This window comes from Pelobates fuscus, chromosome 3, assembly GCF_036172605.1.
Source record: "Pelobates fuscus isolate aPelFus1 chromosome 3, aPelFus1.pri, whole genome shotgun sequence".
Taxonomy (NCBI): Eukaryota; Metazoa; Chordata; class Amphibia; order Anura; family Pelobatidae; genus Pelobates; species Pelobates fuscus.
The window spans coordinates 366,520,822-366,547,838 of NC_086319.1; the positions used below are offsets into that span (position 1 = coordinate 366,520,822).

Sequence of the window (27,017 nt, forward strand, 5' to 3'; positions counted from 1 at the left end):
CTACACTAGACTTGAAAAAGTTACATTTCCTTTCACATTGTTTATTCTTGTTTACTTAAAGGGAAATCATGTTGATGACTGGTTACCTTCAGATAAATATGTATACAAGCTGTCAAAACTTCCAGTGAAGTACAGATTAATAGATATACTTGCCCAAAGTTTGTTTACTTTACGAACAGCATTGTGCCCTCTAGTGGATGGAACGACTGCGCACTCAGCTGCCCTCCAAACGACGAGAACAGAATCTTAGTATTTCTAGCATGAGACTGCAGTTAAACACTCTCAGCACTCGTATATAAAGTCTTTAGTGCTGGGCTGACAGTGTGGGGACAGTATAGACGTATTACGCAGGAATGTGAAATATTGAATCTTAAATAACTTTAATCTAGACATTTGCAGCCACTTTGGCAGCAGCACATTCAATTTTAGCTTGCGTTACTTTCAAAGGAATACTTACGCTTAGATAAATGGATTTAATTTGAAATTTTTCAGCGTTGCCTAAAACATTTGCTCGGTACTGTAAGTATATGAATATTATGAGTAGAAATCAAATACTGCACACAATGTATAAACCAAAATAATGACAGTTCTAATAAGAACGTCAAGTGCCTGTTTTATTTTGGTGGCCACATTAACCCTCTCTCCTGGCGTTCTAGCGTGAAGGTGTTTAAGTGACTTGTCCTATTGGTGTCCTCTCCCCAGTGCAGAATGATAGAGGGGCTTTTTGGTGCATAATACGGAGTCACATTACAGCGTCCGAAGTCATTTCTAACTTCACTATAGTCACATTATTCCAAATTTTGCACTTAGATCCCGTTCAAGTTATCAATTCCCTACAAATCAGTGTTTAGTAAATACGTCCCTCTGAGTTGTTTGGAATGCGTCGGGAAAGCTTATTAGGGTATGGGTACTCTGAGATGGCACTTTGTGAGTTGTGGTGTGTTGGACAGCGAGAGTCTGAGTGGGTGTGTGTTGGGCAGATTGACATTGCAGTATGTTGATGTCCATGTGGTAGTGTTTATACCTCTGTTTTCTGGATTTTTGTATTTGATTTGATCATGCCTCTTTTCTTTCTGCAGCTTATCCTCTGGCATTTTGACATACGAGGAGCATGAAGATGTTGTCCGAGCCTTAGCTGCATCGTTCACTGTCTCCCTTTGCAGGTAACCTTGTCACATCAAGCACTCTATACGATAATAGTGTGTGTACCAATATTAATGAGCCAGAAAGATCAATATTTAAGACTGTTTGATCTGCTGTTGTATATTGTTTGTCTATTTCTTATACTATTTGAGGAAATCGTTTTGTTGCAATCTTTTTAGTATGGCATATTCTATTTCACTATATACTAGCCCTGCAGGATAGAAATCATGTGAAGATTTCACATTACGGAATATAAACAAACAGACAATGTTTTTAAGGGTTTACAATTGTGGTGGGAGGTTAGCAAACTCATGATTACAGAGAAAATCTCTCTCTCTCTCTCTCTCTCTCTCTCTATATATATATATATATATATATATATATAAATATATACACACAGTGCATGTAAAGTCTAAAAGAAAAATCTCATAAAAACGACTGATTCAATAAAATAAATTAAACAGAGTAGTTCAGATTTGATGGGAGGTAAAAACAAGCATATGATAAATGGGAAGAGGTAATAGGAGAGATCATTATAATTAAGGTGATGATAATAATTAGGTTTAAGGGGGAACTTGCCTGCCGGTCGGATCAGACGTGTTTGGTCTGAGCTCCTGCATCTGATTGCCGGGGCTAGCTGCAGGCCACACGCTTATTCAGACCCGAAACGATACTCACCCTGCTAAGCTGCTGACAGGCGGGGGTTATCCCGGTCCCCACTGGCGACCACCACTACTCTTTACTGCCTTCCAGCACCCGCACTGACGGATGTCTTGGGCAGGGCCGGTCACCCTAAGATGGCAGACAAGCTACTACCGCATGCGGAGCTACCTACCATACTCATGCAGAGCGCTTGTGAGCAAATACTGCAGCGCCTGGCTGGGACTTTTGAAACATTATGGGCCAAGTTAGCAGCTCACCTTGAATTGTCAGAGGCTCCAGTTGAAGCGAGAAAGCGGAGACAGGAGAGGCGGGAGAAGAGTGGGCTCCTTCCACAACATTATTGAAGTCTCACAATCAGGGCCTACCTGGGCTGAACGCCAACAGGGATATACACCCAGAGCATCATCCACTAACGCGGAAGCTCCATCGCTGCAGGCGGCGACAGTCCATCGGATCCACCGACGTCCTCTGCAAGGGAAGAACTCTGCCTCTTATTTGAGCACGCAAGTTCGTGGTCCAAGGATGCAGGTCTTCGTAGCGGCCTGGGGCAGTGGGGAGGTCTGACTCTGACTCATGATGCCGCTCAATCCCCTCGGCCCACCACCAAACCCAGGCATAGGCTGACTCGGGAATTTACACCTCAAACCCTTGCATAGTCGGAAGCCTGACTTACTGGCTAGCTTACTTTCCTTCCCATGGCATGCCTGCCTGCACCTACAGTGTTTCACATGCTTAAGCTCACAGCGAGCATCACTATTTCTTTAATTTGCTTATTTCCATTGTATATTTGATGTGTCACCACTTTTCTGTTATGTTTTCTGAGGGATGTTGTGGAAAGCAGCCTCTTATAGTACACAAGCCATACGCTGGCTGTTGTGCCACTGCCTAACAGAGGTACATACCCCGAACATATACGGTAATCAGTCTTCGCACCTATCAGCCTTTCCAAGGGCCAAAACGAGACAACATACAAGCTTTATACAGAAGCTCATGCTACCTGCTCATCTTGCGGAGCAGGTGCCCGCCTTATGTACAGTGTTATCATTCACAGGGAGGTGGACCCAGTGGTATTACATTCTTATAAGCCTTGCTTGAGACACAACATGTATATTATGCCTGACTCACATCTAAAGCCTAATCTACACTACTCCAACGGGCATCTCGCTTACAATTACTCTTAAGCATTTAGTCTTGCTAGTTACCCCACTATTGCTAAGCATAACTTGCTCTCTCCCTATCCACCCTTAAAATGTGCAGTCCAATCAGAATGCTGATCAACAGTTATGTTTCTCTATGCAATGTTTAGTCTTGAACCTGCATGTGATGTTGGGGCATTGTAGGATCTGCTATGTTATTACCATGCACAACAAAAATGAAGATTTACAAAAAAAAATAATTAAGTTTAAAACTTAGAGTATTCGAGGAAGTTACAGAAAATGGAAAGTAGGGGGCATGGCTGATAGCAATAAAATACAACAATAATGATAGTAGAACAATAGACTGTAGACTGCAATTAATCCGATAAAATCCATGTATATAGAAAGTGTAGGCTAATGCATTATATGGAGAGACAGGCTAGCAGTAATACTTTGCCCAGTGGCATTTTTACAGTTTATAAAAGGCATCTGTTATTTGCTAACAGTCTACTCTCTAGTGCTGGCTGTGCTTGGGAGATAGAAGCTGCTTATCTCCCAACAGTGTTGGATTCTTCCTTAATTTAAGATCCCATCCAACCTTTCCAGCTTTGCTCTCCGGTGTCCAGAATCTGGGAATGCCAGAGGCCAAGTCCCCATAATTCTTAGCAAGTGTCATCTACACAGTACACCCAGCGCATTCAGGCAATGGTAATGTGTTTTTAAAGTCCCCCATTTTCCCCTGCAGTTGTAAACATTGTTTCCATTGCAGGGTTAACCAGCCATTAGAGGCGCTATCTCTGAAAGAGTGGAGTAAAGCTTGGCTATTTCAATCAGACGATCTCATAGAAAGTCTCACTCGGGCAGTGCTGTGCTTTTTCTGTGCATGCGCCCTCGCCTCCCAATGCTTTTTTTTATAGAAAGCATCGGATTGGCTGAGATCATCAATCTCAATGATCTCTGCCAAAGAGGCGGAGTGACAGGCCAGGGACCGCCACTGCAAAAGAGAAAAGGTATGTAAACCTCACCTTTTTAACCCTCAATGGTTACTTAGGTCACTATAGCGTTGGGAATGCACATTCCTTATGCAATCGTGCTCCTTTAAGCGAAGCGTTCAATCATTCTGGCATTCATTCACCAAATACGGACATGCCCTATTTTCAGGCAGACCTGGCCCACTCCATTGTTAACATCTTTCTCCACAACCCCCTCTAGTCTCCTGGTCCTCAATTCATACATACAGTGTATGAATTAAGTTAGCTGACAATTTGCTCCATCTTTTTTGATGTTTTGCTCGATATGGAAGCTGATACATTCTGACAGAGAGCATACTGTCAGTTTGTAACCGTTTCCATCAGTCAAGCACTGCAGGGACATAGAGCAAACTGTCAGCGTGGAACCGTTTCCATCTATCAAGCACTATGCTCTTGATATTGAGATATTAATAATCTGTTTATTCTATTCCTGCAATATGTTTCTTGCGAATACATTATCACACACTTTACTCTGGTGTAAAATCAGTGCTTTTATATTACTGTGATTTAAACATTTTCTCTGTTCTAATTTAAAGATCTCTACTTGGACTTTGAGTAGCTTTATTTTGCTATCTTTTTTTTTTTTTTTGGGGTCATACAATTTATTTACTATTTTAATTTGCTATATAACCAACTATATTATATTCAGAAGTGCCTTCTATTTATTTAATTCTTTCATTTTTTCTTTCATTTTTCATTTTTTATTTTTAAATCACAACTTACCGTATATACTTGAGTATAAGCCGAGTTTTTCAGCACATTTTTTGTGCTGAAAAACCCCAACTCGGCTTATACTCGAGTCAATAGTCTGTATTATGGCAATTTGCATTGCCATAATACAGACTGGGGGCTGTGGGGGCTGCAGAGAGCGTTACTTACCTGTCCTGCAGCTCCTGTCAGCTCTCTCCTCAGCACCTCGGTCAGCTCCCAGTGTAAGTCTCGCGAGAGCCGCGGCTCTCGCGAGACTTACACTGGGAGCTGACAGAGGGAGCTGCACAGACCGCGCGGAGGAGGAGAGAGCTGACAGGAGCTGCAGGACAGGTAAGTAACGCTCTCTGCAGCCCCCACAGCCCCCACTGAACTACCAATGCTGGACCACCAGGGAGTAAGAGCCCCCCTCCCTGGCCAGCTAGCAAGCAGGGAGGGGGGACGAAAAAAATTATAATAAAAAAAATAATAATAATATTTAAAAATAAATAATAATGAATAAAATTAATAATAGAACAATCAAAATGCCCACCCCCACCAACACATACACACACACACTGCATCACACACACACACTGCATCACACACACTCACACTTCATTCATATACACACACTGCATTCATACACACTGCATTCATACACACTGCATTCATACACACTGCACTCATGCACACACTGCACTCATGCACACACTGCACTCATGCACACACTGCATTCATACACACAGTGCATTCATACACACACTGCACTCATACACACACTGCACTCATACACACACTGTACTCATACACACACTGCACTCATACACACACTGCACTCATACACACTGCACTCATACACACACACTGCACTCATACGCACACACACTGCACTCATACACACATACACTGCACTCATACACGCACTGCACTCATACACACTGCACTCATACGCACTGCACTCATACGCACACACTGCATTCATTATATACACACTGTAAATAAATATTCAATTAATATATACACACACACAATGCACTCATACACACACAATGCACTCATACACACACACTGCACTCATACACACCCACTGCACTCACACTGCATTCATACACACACACTGCATTCATTATATACACACACTGTAAATAAATGTTCAATTAATATAATTTTTTTAGGATCTAATTTTATTTAGCGATTTACCAATCGCTGCTGCATTTCCCACCTTAGTCTTATACTCGAGTCAATAAGTTTTCCCAGTTTTTTGGGGTAAAGTTAGGGGCCTCGGCTTATATTCGGGTCGGCTTATACTCGAGTATATACGGTAGCTACTTTAGTCTAATTTTTTTTCAGATCATCTTTTTTTATGTTGAACTGTTTAATTGTCAGGAATTTACAGTTTAGTGAATAACTTTAACTGCATAATAATTATACAGATTCAGACTAGTTTTATTTCTTTATTAGCAGCTAAAAGTTGTGTTCCCTTCTTTAAAAATGTATTCCTAAGCGTTTTGTATACAAATCGAATACACAGTGGACCCATGATAGTTTTCACTATTCCAGAGACGTGCCAAAACTTATCCTGCCTCATTTAATTAACATTTCTGTAATAAGATGATCTTAAATCTGTAAATAGCACTTAAAGTGGTACATGTGTTATAGCCCTTGATTGGTGTGCGGTTAACCTTATATTAAAATGCATTACGATTTGCTAAGACTTGTATAACTGGCAGCTTATTACACACAATATGATTAGTCCACAAATCCTATAAGTATACCGAGCGCAGGGGTTGACTGCCTCAATGAATATTTTTGTTCGGTATTTACAGCTGAAAATGAAGGAAAGGGACCTCTGTTAAAAAAAAAGGATAAATGAGTCATTTATTACATGTGAGTTTACAGAGGAAGAGGTTCTATTGCAACTGTCAAAAGTAAAGACAAATAAGTCAATGGGACCTGATGGAATACACCCAAAGCTATTAAAAGAGCTTAGTGGTGTACTAGCAAAACCATTAACAGATTTATTTAACCAATCATTGTTAACTGGAGTAGTCCCAGAAGATTGGAAGTTAGCGAATGTTGTGCCCATTCACAAGAAAGGTAATAAGGAGGAGTCGGGCAACTATAGGCCAGTAAGCCTTACTTCAGTAGTGGGGAAAGTGATGGAAACCATGTTAAAGGATAGGATTGTTGAACATCTAAAAACACATGGATTTCAAGATCAGAGACAACATGGGTTTACTTCAGGGAGATCATGCCAAACTAATCTTATTGATTTTTTTGATTGGGTAACTAAAATTATAGATCAGGGTGGTGCAGTAGACATTGCTTACCTAGATTTCAGTAAGGCTTTTGACACTGTTGCACATAGAAGGCTTATCAATAAACTGCAATCTTTGAGTTTGGATTCCAATATTGTTGAATGGGTAAGGCAGTGGCTGAGTGACAGGCAACAGAGGGTTGTAGTCAATGGAGTATATTCGAAGCTTGGGCTTGTCACCAGTAGGGTACCACAGGGATCTGTACTTGGACCCATTCTCTTTAATATTTTTATTAGTGATATTGCAGAAGGTCTTGATGGTAAGGTGTGTCTTTTTGCGGATGATACTAAGATATGTAACAGGGTTGATGTTCCAGGAGGGATAAGCCAAATGGCAAATGATTTAGGTAAACTAGAAAAATGGTCAGAGTTGTGGCAACTGCCATTTAATGTGGATAAGTGCAAGATAATGCATCTTGGACGTAAAAACCCAAGGGCCGAGTACAGAATATTTGATAGAGTCCTAACCTCAACATCTGAGGAAAGGGATTTAGGGGTGATTATTTCTGAGGACTTAAAGGTAGGCAGACAATGTAATAGAGCAGCAGGAAATGCTAGCAGAATGCTTGGTTGTATAGGGAGAGGTATTAGCAGTAGAAAGAGGGAAGTGCTCATGCCATTGTACAGAACACTGGTGAGACCTCACTTGGAGTACTGTACACAGTACTGGAGACCATATCTTCAGAAGGATATTGATACCTTAGAGAGAATTCAAAGAAGGTCTACTAAACTGGTTCATGAATTGCAGGATAAAACTTACCAGGAAAGGTTAAAGGATCTTAACATGTATAGCTTGGAGGAAAGACGAGACAGGGGGGATATGATAGAAACATTTAAATACATAAAGGGAATCAACACAGTAAAGGAGGAGACTATATTTAAAAGAAGAAAAACTACCACAACAAGAGGACATAGTCTTAAATTAGAGGGACAAAGGTTTAAAAATAATATCAGGAAGTATTACTTTACTGAGAGGGTAGTGGATGCATGGAATAGCCTTCCAGCTGAAGTGGTAGAGGTTAACACAGTAAAGGAGTTTAAGCATGCGTGGGATAGGCATAAGGCTATCCTAACTATAAGATAATGCCAGGGACTAATGAAAGTATTTAGAAAACTGGGCAGACTAGATGGGCCGAATGGTTCTTATCTGCCGTCACATTCTATGTTTCTATGTTTCTATGTTTCTATGTTTGTAACTCCTTGGTTGGGACGTAGAATTGTGCCCCATGTTATTTTGTGGGTTCCTAATGGTCATAACAGGCACATCAAATTTAGTCAGTACCCAGGCAATTACCAACAATAAAGTGTAGCAGTATTTACTTTCCCAGTTGGTCTGTCACTCTTTTTTTTTTTTAATTAGTTGTGCTTCTTTGGGTAGCCAGGAAGCCAAGTTTTGTTTTGTTTTGTTTTCCTCCGCTGAAAATACTTTGCTTTATAAGGTTTTATATAAGTAGTAGAACCCGCTGTTTGACAAATGTTGACAAAAAGTGAAGCTTCAATCAAGCTGCATGTCATTTGTCTACTCTATAATTGGTCGCAAATTCTTATTCGCCTTATTCCAGCAGTGATGCTCCCATGATACAGATGGACTGGGCCATCCTCTTACACATATGCTCTAGGGAGGGCAGAGGAGACAACTTCGAGAGTGCCGCCATAGCGGATTTGCTAAAATGGTGGCACTGTACATGAACATCCGGCGAGACTGGCAGGACATAAAATAAGGTAAGTTGCAGTGGATACCAGGGTTATCACCAAGTGTTGGGAAGTTAGAAAGGCTACGGTGACCCAAAGAAGGGCCGCGATGGTGGAAGATAAAGAAGTGACAGACCCACTTTAGAGGAGAATCATCTGACACCAGGTGAAACCCCATGAAAGATTTTTGAAGAGTCACAAAAATGGGTTGCTTAGCTCATGACATGAATGTATTTTGGACAAAATATAACAGAAGAACTGCACTGCACACCTAGCATAGTGTCCATAAAAACTCCTTTATTTTCTCAATGGAAGTAGCCACGTAATCCATAAGTTTGGGCTAAGGGTCAGGTCTGAAGTCAAAATTAAAGCTAAGATCTGTACACACCATGTACGAAAGGAATGTCCCGTAGCATGGACTGGGCTTACATAGGATAGCCGGATGATCTCTTACATGTGTTTCACACAGAGTGGCATCAAATAACAGTGGGTCCTCCAGCCCCCACCAAAATAAAAAAAAAGCCACTACGAGACTTTGAGGATGATCGGATGAGCAGTGCGGTAGATGTAACTCTCCATTGCTAAAAGACTACAAACGTATTTCATAAATAGTTGCTTCCTGTGTGCTTATTACAAGTATGTTTTCCGTACGGAAGAACAATACTGAGACGTCACACAGAGCTCTGGAATGTGTTGGTGAATTTAGCAATTCTATTTTTAATGAAAGTTCAAAATGAAAGTAAAAGTACAGAACCAATAAGAATTTAATTTCCAAACAGAACAACTCACAGTGATACCAATTTATAGTGAAGTGCAACTGGAACGGAAGTAACTGTAAAGTAAATTAAAGGACCACTATAGTGCCAGGAAAACAAACGTGCCCCCACCCTCAGGGTCCCACTCCCGTGGCGCTGAAGGGGGAGGAAGGGGTTAAACACTCACTTTTCTCCAGCGCCGGGCTTCCTCGGCGCTGGGGACTCTCCTCCTCCTTTGGTCGTCATCGGCTGAATGCATGGCAAGAGCCGCGTGCGCATTCAGTCAGTCCATAGGAAAGCATTCTCAATGCTTTCCTATGGACGCTGGCGTCTTCTCACTGTGAAAATCGTAGTGAGAAGCGCGGAAGCGCCTCTAGCGGCTGTCGATGAGACAGCCACTAGAGGCTGGATTAACCCTAAAGTAAACCCTAAAGTTTACAGCAGGCAGGGTTAATCCTAGATGGACCTGGCACCCAGACCACTTCATTAAGCTGAAGTGGTCTGGGTGCCTATAGTGATCCTTTAAGTGAGAAATAATTATGTATTTTGGTTTTAGGCTCATCTATGTTACGTGCCACCCACCACACTCTTTGTCGCACTCATGCATAAATGATCATGGTAACACACACACCAGGTTGGGTTTGATCCTAATCACAATTTAAATCACTTATCAGTAAGTCTCGATTTACATCATCATTTGTTAACGTAAAGACTCATTCGGGCTGGTTATTTTAATATTTTGAACCAGACGAAGATTTTGTATTTAGAATAATACCTTTTCAGATTAGTTTAACAGTTCTATCAGAACTGATTTGGTTTTGTACCATTAGAAATACATAGATAATGATGAAATAATTGCAGGGTGCACTGTTAACAGGTTAAATTAGCAATAATTAGAGAACAATTTAAATTGTTTTGTTTAACAAAATGTATGACATTTAGCACACATATTCATGTAACTTTTAAACATCAATGTTTGTTAGGTGAAGAGCTTAAAGAAAATATCTTAATAAACTTAAACTGCAATGGTTTGCTATCTTACCTGGATCCCACCCGGGCGCCAAGCCTACTCTGATGCTCAGTGATGCAGAAGCCATATGCCGATCCTATTGGTCACTAGTGTCAGCTGAGTGCTTTCAGCCAATGAATGACCCACTGTGCAACGAGCATGCACAGAATTGACATTAGCCAGCCTGGAACTTTTATGACCTTTGTATGTTTACTTTTTAACATTTCTGCTATTAAAAAATGCATGTTGTCTCTTCAGACACAAATTCAATTAACTAGGATTAATGGAATTCACCATGAATATGCAGCCTCATATATACCTAACAAGCCACATTCATTATCATACACGTAATTGGCCACTTGAACAATAATTTATGTAGGCAAATAGCCAAATACACACACATAGAAATTATATCAAAGATATGAAAAAACAAATCACCAAACATTTTTCTGTCATTGAAATGAGATGCCTGGCTAAATTGATTGCATGTAAAATATAATTTTACAAAACGAAATGGGAAAATAAATCTTTCCACCAGGATATAGTTTCTCTATGTCCCACCGAATGTTCAGGCATACCCCTGATGCCGATCATTCCTCATGGACCACAGGATGACATGCCCTTGGCCCCTGAATATCAGAGCATATAGAGAATTGCTCATCCATACATGTCATGTGTTGTGCCTGTCAATAAAAGGGGTTAAAGGTCTCTGTAGGTGCCAGCTTTCTGTGCAGCCTGTGAAAACCTAGAGCTACGTCAAAAGAATATGTCCCATAGAGTTTTTTTTGTTTTTTGTTTTTTTCCTTCCCTCTGTGAAATTGACAGTGTACTGGTGGATGGGGGGGAGAGGGGAAGAATTGTTTAATTTCTTCTTTACTCTGTATTATTTTTCCTTGCAGACTGTCAGTTATAAGGCAGAGTTTAGAAGAGGTAAATAAATAAAATTAAAATAACAATTGTCAACAAGAATCCAAGTTGGAGGCTACCATTGCAGTATAAAGAGGTGTGGATTTCTACGTGTAATTTTGTTTTTCACACCAAACAAATACATATTTGTTCAATATAGAGGAAAGTAAACATGATATTGAAAATCCTGGTAATTGACAGTTCCCCTTTAAATCATAGACACTAAATGGCCAGAATCATATGCCGAGCAGTCATGTGTTCAGTGGGAATTGTAGATTATTCACTAAAGTATGAGTTGTTGGTAATTGAAAGTGAATTCGATATTTGAATTCACTTTACATTCACCTAATATTCCCAAGCATTTAAACTTTATTGAATAACGCTGAAAGAGATTTTTATAGGGTTGAGTAAAAGTAGCAACACCAGAAAGATTAATTGAACCATTTTTTAAAGTAAGAAGAAGACGTGTAGCTTTGAGAAGGATGTTTTTATAATGCTTAAATGGTTTGACTATTTACCTGGGGTAAGCAGGGCATCGCTGCCTGCTTCTTCACAGCTGGCGCAAGCTGAGTGCGATCAGCTGAAGCTTAACGCTTTCAGCCAATGAGATAAGCCGTGCAGCACTCAGCTGTGCGCTTCCAACTGTGAGAAGGCAGAGAGCAGCGACTGGTAGACCTCAGGTAAGAAGACATACTGTTAGCAAACTGACTACTTGCATAGGAGGGGTGAAACCATAACCACTACAGGTCGCTGGATATAATGTGATAATCTCATAAATGTTTGTATATGCATGTTGTCTTATATCAGTGTGTTATGTCACGTAAAATCCATTTATCGTTGGGCATTACAGATTTTATGAATTTTTGGAAAAAAAAGGGATGGTTTGTCAGAATTGGATATAGAATTTAGGATAAAGTAATATAAACGCAATGCTATGTAGCAAGAAAAGCAAGCTAATTTTTTTACTATAATTATCTCATGGACAGATAGATATTAAGCAGACAATGTGTCATTGCAGAAGCAACTTGTAAACCAAAAGCCAGTGTCCTATCAGTAGACTGAATGGTACATTTGTTGATTTGTTGAAAGGACTACTCCGGACTTCATAGCAATAAAGTTGTTATGTTGCAAGGAATTTGTGGGCTCTGACATACCTTAAAGGGACACTATAGTCATTAGAACAACTACAGCTTAATGTAAACCCTGCTTTTTTAGAGGAAAGGCAGTGTTTATATTGCTCACAAGATCCACCTCCAGTGGCAGTCACTCAAACAGCCACTAGAGGTGCTTCCTGGGTCAGTACTACACAGTGTGCAGCACTGATGTTTAGCGTCTCCACGATCTGCATTATATGCATCTCTATGAGGAGATGCTAATTGGCCAGGGGGGTGTCTGGCTCTGCCCCTGCCCTTCCCCCTTGGCTGAGATCATCAGATTTGACTATCTCTGCTAATCCAGTGATTTCCCATAAAGGCGCTGGAATAGGTGAGTTTTGAACTTATTTACCGTAAGTAAGTCCAGGGACCTAAATAGTGTTTTTAGCGCTAAAGGGTCAGCAATACACGTTTGTGTTGCTGACCCTTTAGTGTTCCTTTAATGGATGAAACCGTTAAAGAACACTTTAACCCCAAACAATGGAATGCGGCGGAAAATAATTGCGTCCCTCTACTTCTTATGTAGGTCCGAGGCTTTATTCATGAAGCTTCAAACAGAGCATCCCTGACACTTTCAGCCTATCACTAGCTCCCCATCAAAAATTGGAGAGAAAAAGGTATGTATCTTTTAATGTCATATATTCCTTATGCAAGCGTAAGAAACACTTGCTAGTGGAATTTATAAATTGGGCTGGTGGACCACCCATGAGAGGGCTCTCCTGTCAATCACTATTTATTGACAGGTGCGAGAGGGTCCAGAGTTTAAAAGCACATTATACTAAAATAATGGTCAAATGACCAATAAGAATGGGACAAAACAAGAGTCTTGTAGTGTAGTAATTTCACATACACCAAGAGAATAGGGGAAAGTGATGCACTTACACTTTGTGGAGCTAAGATTAAGCTTCACTTTATGCACCTGACCAGTAAAATACCTGCTTGTGGATCTGAAGTATATCTTTTGGTCCAAATGTGGCTGGAGACTCTCCTCCTCCTTTCCCCGTCATCGGCTGAATGCGCATGCGCGGCAAGAGCCACGTGCGCATTCAGCCAGTCTCATAGGAAAGCATTCTCAATGCTTTCCTATGGACACTGGCATCTTCTCACTGTGAAAATCACAGTGAGAAGTGCGGAAGCGCCTCTAGCGGCTGTCAGTAAGACAGCCACTAGAGGCTGGATTAACCCATAGGTAAACATAGCAGTTTCTTTGAAACTGCTATGTTTACAGCAGAAAGGGTAATCCTAGATGGACCTGGCACCCAGACCACTTCATTGAGCTGAAGTGGTGTGGGTGCCTATTGTGGTCCTTTAAGTGCTTTAGACGTTCATAGGGTCCCTTTAAAGCTTTTACTGGAGTGACTAGAGCAGTGTAGATAAATAAAATAAACATATTTTCTGAACTTTGGCCTTTCAACAGTTTCGCCACCCAATGATGCCTTGGATGCGCTAATGCGAACATCGGACATCTATCAGCGATATTCCGTGATCTTTAACTAAGAATGATTCAGCTGCCATCAAGTTGCGTTACACATAGTAAAATGTTTAAAACTATAAGTTTAAATGGACATTAACCATGCCAAAGTAAATATTTTTTTTTTTTATTTTTTTTTTAAATTAAAGGCTAGGCATAAATTCAGGGTGGTGAACCCCCTAACACGAGCAAACTATGTGCTACTGGTGACATGCTTGAAATCAAAAGGCTATTGAAGAAAAATGAAAATACAGACGTTTTATTTAGTTCAGTTATTAGTCTAGAATAGTTGAGGAGCACAAAGGGACAGTTCTTGTGCTCAATCTGCTACATAAAAGGAACATGTTTCCAAAAACTATCCATAAATCATGTGTTCTACAGCATGTGTCTAGAGTTTGCTAACCTCAAATGGTTACACATTTTTAATGTAAACATAAAGTATTCTGAAAGGAATGCCCCTGTCCCTAGTTATATCATTGTTCCCCCAGCCCAGTTTGCAATAAAAATTAAGAAAAATAAAGGTTTTACTTATTTTTTTCAATGCTGAGACTCCATCTGCTCTGCTCACCTCTCCGTCCCTGGTGGTGTCATGGAGGCCTTTACTGTGGTGGTCCTCAGGGCCAGTGCACCCACACCTCTTACTTCATTAAGATTAACTGGTCTGAGTGATAATAGTGTCCCTTGAATGTAAAGTATTTTTCAGAGCGTGTCAATAATTCCTTCCAAAGGTTATTTCTTTTTTTTGTAAAACAAATAAAACAAATTAAAAAAAAAAAGTATTAAAGGACCACTATGGGCACCCAGACCACTTCAGCTTAATGAAGTGGTCTGGGTGCCTGGTCCACCTACGATTAACCCTTTCTGCTGTAAACATAGCAGTTTCAGAAAAACTGCTATGTTTACCTATGGGTTAATACAGCCTCTAGTGGCTGTCTCATTGACAGCCGCTAGAGGCGCTTCCGCACTTCTCACTGTGATTTTCACAGTGAGAAGACGCCAGCATCTATAGGAAAGCATTGAGAATGCGCATTCAGCCAATGACGGGGAAAGGAGGCGGAGAGTAAGTAAGTGGAAAGGTAAGTGTTTAACCCCTTCCTCACCCTAGAGCCCGGCGGGAGGGTGACCCTAAGGGTGGGGGGGTCTTAGAGACCCTATAGTGCCAGGAAAACGAATATGTTTTCCTGGCACTATAGTGGTCCTTTAACTACAAAAATCAAGAGTTTTTTTGTTTTTTGTTTTGTTCTTTTTATTATTCTGTCCAACCCCAAACTTTGCTGAATCCTGGATGCATTCAGATGCTTGCTCTATCTATATGTAATGTATATTGAACTGTAACTGAAAGCAATAAACATTGAATATAGACACAGTAATCTGAACTAATGTATATACACCAGAATTGTGGTTGCAACCTTTTAAGTCGCTAGAGTGGAAGAGGTTTATCATCAGTTTATGAAGTCGTTCACCAGTTGGTGCGTTTACTAGTTCATATATCCCAATTTCAATGCCCAAAGAGGGCCTTTTTCATTTCAGGGGGTATAATTGGGGCAAGGTTATTCCCATGATATGTTCTACTGATAACTAAATATTTTATTATAGCAAAAAAGAAGGAATGAGAACTCTGAGAACGAACAAAATCTTAAAAAAAGCTTGCCCTTTGCTACATCCCCGCCAAGGTCTCAAATTAGTTTTTGCTCACTTGTGCCATTACAGAGAGAACATATCTGAAGCATATAAGACTGGTCCCACCCGTACAGGCAGTCAATATCCGAAATGCCAGCAAGATCCCTCAGCACGAGATATACAGCAATCCCAGACTATCGTTTCGGCTTTTTTAGGCCTCGTCAGTAAGGTGTAGCTGATATCTCTCTAGTCCCAGTGAGCACGGGGTCCACGTCTGGATTACCCTTTTAACGTGGGGTGAGCAAAGTTAATGCATTAAAACAAAATATTTAAATATTTTATTATAGTTTCTATATACACGGTTGCCTTGGAGCTACAGTATCTTATACACTCACGCTCACCAAAAGCTTATCACTGCTAGAACAAGGGACAGTTCCTGTATACGAAGGGACTGTCCCTCTTACATAGGGATGTTTGGGAGGTATGCTAGACGCATCCCTTTACTATTTGATTTGTATGTAATTTTCTTGGTCTGTATTTTAAGTAAATAAGCGTTCTCTTATTTACATTGTGCAGCCTGTTCTCCGCAGCTGGTTTGATGTCTGTTTTGGATCTCTGCGGTGGACAATACATTTATTTATATTTTACCTTACGACTGGGTGCAATTTCTTCGTGTCATTTTTCTGGGGTGCATGGGGGACTTCTAGATATTGCATGCTTAGAGTTTTGATATCTTCTGCCATGGGTCCAGTTTTCTAGATCTCTATAGAAAGTTATTGTTTTCTAGCACAAAGCTGGGTTACTGAATTTGGTGACTTTGTGAGAATTTCTTTCTGTACTCTGGAGCTTTACATTTCACACACTGGTATGTTTGTTTTGAAACTATATGAGATTTCTGGCTCGCGGTGGGAGCTGTAACCATAGCTGAGCTGATTTTTTATAGAATTTTTACAGATATTGTTCATTTTTGGATACATTTTGCAATTCATTAAATAAACCCTTCAATGGATTCAAGCACCCACCTCACTATTTTTAGATCTCGTTAAGTAAAGCATGGCTTTTTTTTCTTTATTTTTGAAACCAGGTCTGATTTTTAGGGGTTTATTTCATATCATGTTCATTTGTGGGTAACTCTGGAAGTCACAATACAGTTTAGTAATAAAATCTTTTGTTCCTTAGTATAGGAGAGTAGCGGTACTCTCAATCTGACCAATAAAACACATTATCTGTGTACGGAGGCCTGTCCGAGTAGTCTCTTTATTGTGCAGGGGAGAGGGGCTTTGTTTGCTCAGGTGCCTATCTATACCTGTTTTAAGGGCTTTGTCAACCTCGCTCATTAATGTGCTCCTTTCCCTTTATTTACAAGCTGGTTCTCTGTGTTAGGGTCTCTGCATGTTAAATGGTTTTCTAATTGCGAGATGATTGTTCCTTAGCTTCCCATCCTAGCGGAAGAGTTTAATATGGCCTTGTACGAGCCATCCATTAGTAGTGGAAGAGGACCTATCTGTAATGGGCTGGGGATCCCCCAGGGATCGTATGATCGGCTGGAATAACATCCGCCCCTTGGGATCAACCCCCCCTTTCTGTGGTGTTCAATGTTAGGCAATCTGTGCTTTGTGTAAGACAGGAATGCCATTATCGTCCTAGTCTTAGATGCTGAAATTTCTCAGCTACCAGGCTTTGTTTCTTTGAGACGGACGATTTGCTTCGCTTCTTCGAGGAATAATTTTTAAAGGTATCAAAACTCTTTCCATTTAACAATCTTGGCTATCGCCCATTCAAGTAGGGGCACACGGTGACAGTCACAGACGTGGCGGACCCTCTGTGCCACTGACAACTCTTAAGAGAGCGGGCACTGAATGCTGAGTCAGGGGTTCTGCCTGTTTTGTAAATCCCATGATTGGCAATTCTGCAGATGTATCCTGGTTTCAAGGGGTGTGCTATTTTTCCTGTTTCAGTTCAGGAATGTTATTGGAAGCTATGTGAAAAAATGATTTAAAAAAAAGCTATAGAATAATAGCGATGCTTTTGTGACTGTCATTACAAGAGAGAGAGATTACTGAGTCTGGAAGAGGTGTAGTGACTGCTATGTGTGAGATGTAGTAAGTGCAGGGGTAGCAGAGGTTGCTGAAGGAAGAAGAATGGGCGTGGGGCGGGGGATGAATAAAAGATTTTGGATAAGGATGATGCGTTTGAAGTTACACCCTGAAAAGGATAGTAGATGGGGGTCTCTGTGTGAGTATCATGCAGCTGTCCCCTAACATTGCACCTGTCTGTATAAATCCCACATTAACATTTTGTATGTAGCTGCTGCACAGTGTATAACATTGTAGCTATGCCTCAATCAGTGTTGGAATAATCTGTGTTTCTGCGATCGGTGCATTTTGTGCTATTCTTGTTTTGCAATGTCTGTGCATCAGTGTTATACATGTGTGTATGAGATAGAAATGTGTGCCTTCCTCCTTCAGGAAATGGCTTGCTTGCTAGTCTGAACATTGCCTGCAGGGGGAGAACCAGATAGACAGAGAAAGTGAGAGACAGACACACACACACACACGCACACTGGCACTCAGACACACACAGACAGGCCATACACAAATCACACGCAGCACGGATCTGACACACAACACAGCCTGCACCATACAGCACCCTGACACACAGAGGTCTCCCAGAATCACTGAGACTCCGGAGGCAGAATCACACACAACTGTCAGGCACAGATGTCACACACAGACCGTTCTGGCACACACATTTGTATCACACAGAGATAGCTCTCTCACATGCATATTCAACATTGCAGTGCATCCTCACCGTTCATCAGAGACAGATCTGCTAAACGCGACATATGTTGGTGAGTGCCTTGTTTGAAAAGGATTTATACAAGGAGGGGGGTGGGGGGGAGAGACAAATGATGGTATTTGGAAACAATGCAGGGCCAGGCAGTGAAAGGGTTAATGAAGCAATGCTTTGTAAGTGTAACAGGCGGTGGCTTATTAATGCAATGATAAATAGAAATATTGGGCACTGGGGTGGGGGTGATTTATGGAGCAATGCACTGTAGTTCTCTGGTCTGTGAAGGGTTAATTTAAGGCTGACATGTCTATGTGTGGGTCTGTCGGGCAGAGCAAGGTTAATGGAGGGATTTTCTGTAGGTATCTGCCGTGGGAGAGAGGGTAATGGAACAATTGTCTCCATGTAAAGTTTAGTAATAGATGTTCTGTGGATCTGTGACTGGGTGGTGAGCCTCCTCCCCCCCCCATATTGTCCTGTAAATAGCACATACTTTCCCTGCTCCCAGTCTCACCCCCTAGACATAGCCAGCATTCCTGTAACTCTTCCCAGGCCTGAGAGACGGAGAGGCTGGACCGACACACACACACTGAATCACAATCTGGGCTCTGTCACAGAAGCATGCTGCGCGCTATCAAACTTAGGAGACACAGTTGACAGTAATGCTCGTACAGACATACAAAATGTAGCCCGCTGTCACATACAAGGCACACGTGAACAGGCATGTTCTGTGTAGATCTGGCAGAAATGTACAGTGTCTGTTAAAATCTCCCTGTTTATGGTGTATTTGCATTAGGAGGAATGCGCCTTGTTATTTATTAAACATAGATGAGACTAAAATGCATCCTGGTGTCTGGAATGACATGAATGTATCCAGATGTGCTTTTCTTGTTAAGAGATTATGCGATTCTATTAGGAGATGGAGAGAAGTACATATCCAGCTGTCTGTGCGTAAGGTAGGAGTGGGTGGTTAGAAGTGATGTCTGTATGTTCCTGATCTGATAGGAGAATGTTTGACGGGTATGTGTCCTGGTAGGTGTGAATTTGCAGGCGAAAGGTAAGTTCTAAGAACTGGATATAGTCGGCTAGGGGAAGATATAAGAATGTCTCTTTATTAAATTGAACCAAATGAAACTACCAGGTTTATTCGCTAAACATTGAAATGTAGTGAATTATAACGTTTAGTCTAAAATAGCTAGGCTGTACATCTGAGTTGAAAAAAAAAAAAAATCTGCATGTTTTGCCCTAATTTAGCAATTTTATTTCCAGTCTGCTAGAATTCACTATGTAGTGAATAAACCCCCATTTTCCCAAAGACTGCCAGTTGCAGGATGTGTCTGCGCTGGGAAGGACGGATAGTTTTACCAATGTTTGAGCGAATTTGTTTAGACATGCGTTAAAATAAATGGTTTAGCAGCATCATTGCCATTTGTAAGTGCACATTGCTATGCAAACTGTATATCATATTATCACTGTAGCCCAGTGCAGTTAAGTACATATCAGAGTTATCGTTCTACCTGTGAGTTTCGCACGCATGCTGTGGGTGACCACTGCATCCTTAACTCATCAGAGATTGTAAACATGCAGCACTTAAGATGCTGTGGACTACAATGCCTATCATCCTTTAGGTCAGATCTGCATGATGCTAGTTGCAAGTTACAATACTGTGCAAGGAAGTTCTGGGAATACCCTCCAATGTCCAGTACCCCTTGAATAACTAATATTTTACTATTAATCCAACTAAACCTTGCTCTCTAAATATTGTTCCCATGACCAATAATCATTAACTCAGATAACCTGTTTGCTAACCCCGGCCTGTAATCCTACCCTCATAACCTTCAACCTTACTCAAAATTCTATCCTAAAACCTAACAAACACCACAGTTGTTGACTGCAACTACCATAATTCTCAGCCAAAACACTGTGAAGGAGCTGATCGGAGAGATGTGTTAACTTGCGTGGCATCTGTCACTGCTAGGATATGCCATACAAGTACTTGTACTGCAGTGGGAGAGCATGGCTTCCCCTGTGACCTATCTGAGACACAAGATGTTACTTTGGAATGTGCCATCATATGCTGATGTTTGAAAAGGATCTCACAAAGAATACATGAATGATTTCTGTGCATTACCTTTAGATGGGAGGTATGTGTTCATATATTATAGAAAGAGAATATGCCGGGAGTGCAACCGATGTGCCTTGTGTTTATATTGAGTAGTTGGGAGGTAGATTCTATGTATGCTGGTTTTTGTCTTGTTATTAATCTTTACTCGGAGTAGGTGCTATATATCTGTTTCATTATATATGTGTTCGAATGATGGGGAAGATGTGTGCCCTGTATGTGTCTCGTGCTTTAGAGTTACAACTTCTATTCGTGTATAAATGGTGACATTATAGTGTCCCATTTCTTTGTTTTAGGAGCATAGGAGACGTTTGCGTTTTGCTATCTGTGTATTACAAGTAAAGGACAGGTATTGATCGCTATGCATGTCTATTAGGAGGATAACACCGTATGTGACCATGGAGAGTTAAGTGAGGTTGATGTATTAGGTGGTTGTGATGTGTATGTGGCACACGATTTGAGCTTTTTTTAAGGTGCCCATCAGAATACTAAAACCCTAAGCTGCTTGCTGTGCAGCACTGTGTACAGAAAATGCAAGTAATCGAAGCAACTAGTTGTGTAATTCTTTTTGAAAATATCAAAATTAAAAGGTGGAGAGTCATTGTAGCGATGTTATAGATTTAATTGTTGGGAGACGGTGACTATAGATTCTGAGTATTAGGAGAATATGATAAACGTGTGTGTTTTGGTGTCTGTGTATTACAGAATAGGGCGAGGTATCTGTTTTAATGACTTGTAAAACAGAAAACTAGTTTTTCCTAATTTCTGCCTGTTACTAGGATATGAGACATGTGTCTTATGTCTATTTGAAAAACAAGAGACAGGTACTTACCTTTGACGTCTTTGTCTTAGGATTGAGAGGTATGTGTCCTGATGCCTGTGAATCAGGAGCAGGAGAGAATTTTAACGATGTCTCTATTGGGTATCTTACCTGGTGCTAATATGTAAGCATCCCAACTCACTGGCCATGGATCAATCTGGAACGCTGGTCCTGGGGCCATTCTCTCTGTTTTGTTTTTAACTATGTTGTCTTAAATATAAAAAAAAAATGCAATGCCCATTGTTATTGTCGTTCTGCCCATTGGGAGCACATTGTGTCCCTAACACAGCACCTTTCTGTCTTATCTTAGTTTCATACCAGCAGCCATTGTTGGTTGGTATAAAGATCAATGTATCCTAAAAGTTATATACTCCTATGCTTGTTCTAACAGGGAAGGAATACTTGTGTTTCTAAAGGATTTGTCTGCCAAAAAAGTATGGCTACAGATAAAATTACCTGCACTAGACCTGTTTTAGTACACCTGGTAGTTGGTTTTTACTTACAGTTAAAAAATAACCAACATCTGTTTGTCCCTGAAAAAAGAACAAAAACACTCTTGGACACATAACTATTTTAATGAGGGTGCAGGCGGAATAGCAGGAGATGACGAATAGTGACTGAAGTTCTCCATTTCACCAGGGGCAACAAGTTGCTGAGCGTCCCACCATGAGTTAGCCCGGTTAGTACTCCTGTATCTTATTGTCTCTGTATTAGATGTTTAACCCCTAAAGGACCAAACTTCTGGAATAAAAGGGAATCATGTCATGTGTCCTTAAGGGGTTAAATAAATATCCTAAAGTTTTCCTATTGAGACAAATGGAAATACATTGTAATGCCTTTATATGAACATCGTGTGTTCTGCTGCCTGTGAATTAAATGCCTCTGTGGACAGGAGCTAATTCGTTGATGTTCGGCCGCAGATGACATACTGAATGAACCAATTAGTTTTTTTTTTGTTTTTTTTAAGGGGATTGAAGGAATGCTGTACATGTGCTGTCATCGAGGGGCTATTATACTGTATTTGTAGTTGTTTGACAGCGTGAGAAGTCATCAAGGGGTTAACATGTCTCTGTTAGGCGAGCTTTAAGTGGGCAATGTTGATTACATTTCGTCAAAATAAGGGTTAATTCAAAGTAGTGATAGTCTGAAGGTCTCTGGCGGGGGAGTTGTCGTATTCACACCCATGTGTGATTCAGAGGCAGGACGTAGAGGTGGAAGGGTTATTCCCTGGTCCAGACCCTTAATGTCTTCCTTCCTCGCTGAATGGAAAGGAAATTCGTAGTAAAGAACAGCTGACGAGGCAAAGCTGCAACGGACAGGAATTAAATAAAGATGGAATTGGTGGGGATCTGCTGAGCTTTCTGGGAGGCTGTCAACTTGAACATGATGAACGGAGTGATTACTATGTTGCTACTTGTTTGCTGTCGTGAAGGGAATCTTAATGAACATAAGTAGGAATGGACGGAGCAGTGAGGGGGTGCTAGGGCTCACACTGCGAAAACTAGGCAAAACTGGAGGCAAGTTAAGATGCTGCAGAGCATCTTGGAGGACAAGGATATTTTGGCGTTGTCTAGCGTCCTTATATAGAGAGCGCGATGGACAAATAATGACTAGGGGCAGGATGGCATAGTGTACTTATATAGAGAGCGAGAAGACCAAATAATGACTGGGAGCAGGATGGCATAGTGTCCTTATATAGAGAGCGTGATGGACAAATAATGACTAGGAGCAGGATGGCATAGTGTCCTTATATAGAGAGCGAGAAGACCAAATAATGACTGGGAGCAGGATGGCATAGTGTCCTTATATAGAGAGCGAGAAGACCAAATAATGACTGGGAGCAGGATGGCATAGTGTCCTTATATAGAGAGCGTGATGGACAAATAATGACTGGGAGCAGGATGGTATAGTGTCCTTATATAGAGAGCGAGAAGACCAAATAATGACTGGGAGCAGGATGGCATAGTGTCCTTATATAGAGAGCGTGATGGACAAATAATGACTAGGAGCAGGAGGGCATAGTGTCCTTATATAGAGAGCGCGATGGACAAATAATGACTGGGAGCAGGATGGTATAGTGTGCTTATATAGAGAGCGCGATGGACAAATAATGACTGGGAGCAGGATGGTATAGTGTCCTTATATAGAGAGCGCGATGGACAAATAATGACTGGGAGCAGGATGGCATAGTGTCCTTGTATAGAGAGTGTGATGGACAAATAATGACTGGGAGCAGTATGGCATAGTGTCCTTATATAGAGAGCGTGATGGACAAATAATGACTGGGAGCAGGATGGTATAGTGTCCTTATATAGAGAGCGCGATGGACAAATAATGACTGGGAGCAGGATGGCATAGTGTCCTTGTATAGAGAGCGTGATGGACAAATAATGACTAGGAGCAGGAGGGCATAGTGTCCTTATATAGAGAGCGCGATGGACAAATAATGACTGGGAGCAGGATGGTATAGTGTGCTTATATAGAGAGCGCGATGGACAAATAATGACTGGGAGCAGGATGGCATAGTGTGCTTATATAGAGAGCGCGATGGACAAATAATGACTAGGAGCAGGATGGCATAGTGTCCTTATATAGAGAGCGCGATGGACAAATAATGACTAGGAGCAGGATGGCATAGTGTCCTTATATAGAGAGCGCGATGGACAAATAATGACTGGGAGCAGGATGGTATAGTGTCCTTATATAGAGAGCGCGATGGACAAATAATGACTAGGAGCAGGATGGTATAGTGTGCTTATATAGAGAGCGTGATGGACAAATAATGACTAGGAGCAGGATGGCATAGTGTCCTTATATAGAGAGCGCGATGGACAAATAATGACTAGGAGCAGGATGGCATAGTGTCCTTATATAGAGAGCGCGATGGACAAATAATGACTGGGAGCAGGATGGCATAGTGTGCTTATATAGAGAGCGCGATGGACAAATAATGACTAGGAGCAGGATGGCATAGTGTCCTTATATAGAGAGCGCGATGGACAAATAATGACTAGGAGCAGGATGGCATAGTGTCCTTATATAGAGAGCGCGATGGACAAATAATGACTGGGAGCAGGATGGCATAGTGTGCTTATATAGAGAGCGCGATGGACAAATAATGACTGGGAGCAGGATGGCATAGTGTCCTTATATAGAGAGCGCGATGGACAAATAACGACTGGGAGCAGGATGGTATAGTGTCCTTATATAGAGAGCGCGATGGACAAATAATGACTAGGAGCAGGATGGCATTGTGTGCTTATATAGAGAGCGCGATGGACAAATAATGACTGGGAGCAGGATGGCATAGTGTCCTTATATAGAGAGCGCGATGGACAAATAATGACTGGGAGCAGGATGGTATAGTGTCCTTATATAGAGAGCGCGATGGACAAATAATGACTGGGAGCAGGATGGCATAGTGTGCTTATATAGAGAGCGCGATGGACAAATAATGACTGGGAGCAGGATGGCATAGTGTCCTTATATAGAGAGCGCGATGGACAAATAATGACTGGGAGCAGGATGGTATAGTGTCCTTATATAGAGAGCGCGATGGACAAATAATGACTAGGAGCAGGATGGTATAGTGTGCTTATATAGAGAGCGCGATGGACAAATAATGACTAGGAGCAGGATGGTATAGTGTGCTTATATAGAGAGCGCGATGGACAAATAATGACTGGGAGCAGGATGGTATAGTGTCCTTATATAGAGAGCGTGATGGACAAATAATGACTGGGAGCAGGATGGTATAGTGTGCTTATATAGAGAGCGTGATGGACAAATAATGACTAGGAGCAGGATGGCATAGTGTCCTTATATAGAGAGCGAGAAGACCAAATAATGACTGGGAGCAGGATGGTATAGTGTGCTTATATAGAGAGCGTGATGGACAAATAATGACTAGGAGCAGGATGGCATAGTGTCCTTATATAGAGAGCGTGATGGACAAATAATGACTAGGAGCAGGATGGCATAGTGTCCTTATATAGAGAGCGCGATGGACAAATAATGAGTGGGAGCAGGATGGTATAGTGTGCTTATATAGAGAGCGTGATGGACAAATAATGACTGGGAGCAGGATGGTATAGTGTGCTTATATAGAGAGCGTGATGGACAAATAATGACTGGGAGCAGGATGGTATAGTGTGCTTATATAGAGAGCGCGATGGACAAATAATGACTAGGAGCAGGATGGTATAGTGTGCTTATATAGAGAGCGAGGACAAATAATGACTAGGAGCAGGATGGCATAGTGTCCTTATATAGAGAGCGAGAAGACCAAATAATGACTGGGAGCAGGATGGTATAGTGTGCTTATATAGAGAGCGTGATGGACAAATAATGACTAGGAGCAGGATGGCATAGTGTCCTTATATAGAGAGCGAGGACAAATAATGACTAGGAGCAGGAGGGCATAGTGTCCTTATATAGAGAGCGCAATGGACAAATAATGAGTGGGAGCAGGATGGTATAGTGTGCTTATATAGAGAGCGTGATGGACAAATAATGACTAGGAGCAGGATGGCATAGTGTCCTTATATAGAGAGCGAGAAGACCAAATAATGACTGGGAGCAGGATGGCATAGTGTCCTTATATAGAGAGCGCGATGGACAAATAATGACTAGGAGCAGGATGGTATAGTGTGCTTATATAGAGAGCGAGGACAAATAATGACTAGGAGCAGGAGGGCATAGTGTCCTTATATAGAGAGCGCGATGGACAAATAATGAGTGGGAGCAGGATGGTATAGTGTGCTTATATAGAGAGCGCGATGGACAAATAATGAGTGGGAGCAGGATGGTATAGTGTCCTTATATAGAGAGCGATGGACAAATAATGATTGGGAGCAGGATGGTATAGTGTCCTTATAGAGAGAGCGCGATGGACAAATAATGACTAGGAGCAGGATGGTATAGTGTCCTTATATAGAGAGCGATGGACAAATAATGATTGGGAGCAGGATGGTATAGTGTCCTTATATAGAGAGCGCGATGGACAAATAATGACTAGGAGCAGGAGGGCATAGTGTCCTTATATAGAGAGCGTGATGGACAAATAATGACTGGGAGCAGTATGGCATAGTGTGCTTATATAGAGAGTGTGATGGACAAATAATGATTGGGAGCAGGATGGTATAGTGTCCTTATATAGAGCGCGTGATGGACAAATAATGATTGGGAGCAGGATGGTATAGTGTCCTTATATAGAGAGCGTGATGAACAAATAATGACTAGGAGCAGGATGGCATAGTGTCCTTATATAGAGGGTGATGGACAAATAGTGAGTGGGAGCAGGATGGCGGAGCTGTGCTGGAGTTGTGTGTAGAGAATACTGGCACTATTGTATTACGCTGTATTTTTGTTCTGAATACATTGCACAGCTAGTGAGAGGGAGTCTGGTACATCTTTCTCTTATACCTTTCGAGATGAAGAGATTGGCCAGAACTTTGTTTGAGGGGGTTGTTGGCTCCTCCATTTATACATATTGAATAATGTCAGTTTTAGCAGTGTGCGAGGTAGGCGTCATGCTCCTCACGATGTATGTGTTTTGCGATATAGCTGAGTCAATGGGCTCTTGGCACATTTGCAGTCAGTGCTGTTCAGGCCGCTGCCAATTGGAAGGCACACTGGCCACATGCTCCCCATAATGTAAAGTGGTCCCCAGCTTGCAGCGGTTCCGAGCTTAAAGTCC

The 27,017-nt window shown here is 41.4% G+C and overlaps 1 protein-coding gene across 3 annotated transcripts in view; it reads left to right on the forward strand.

Moving 5' to 3' along the window:
- Nucleotides 1-27,017, forward strand: part of PEAK1 (pseudopodium enriched atypical kinase 1) — a 78,427-nt gene that overhangs the window by 24,099 nt on the left and 27,311 nt on the right. The window contains exon 2 of one of the 3 annotated variants that reach the window (XM_063449338.1): nucleotides 1,080-1,163. The gene's annotated coding sequence lies outside the window, so the exon portion shown is untranslated. Of the gene's footprint in view, nucleotides 1-1,079; nucleotides 1,164-17,273; nucleotides 17,323-18,125; nucleotides 18,439-27,017 lie in introns of those variants that run through there. The other 2 variants (XM_063449339.1, XM_063449337.1) reach the window with 2 other exon arrangements.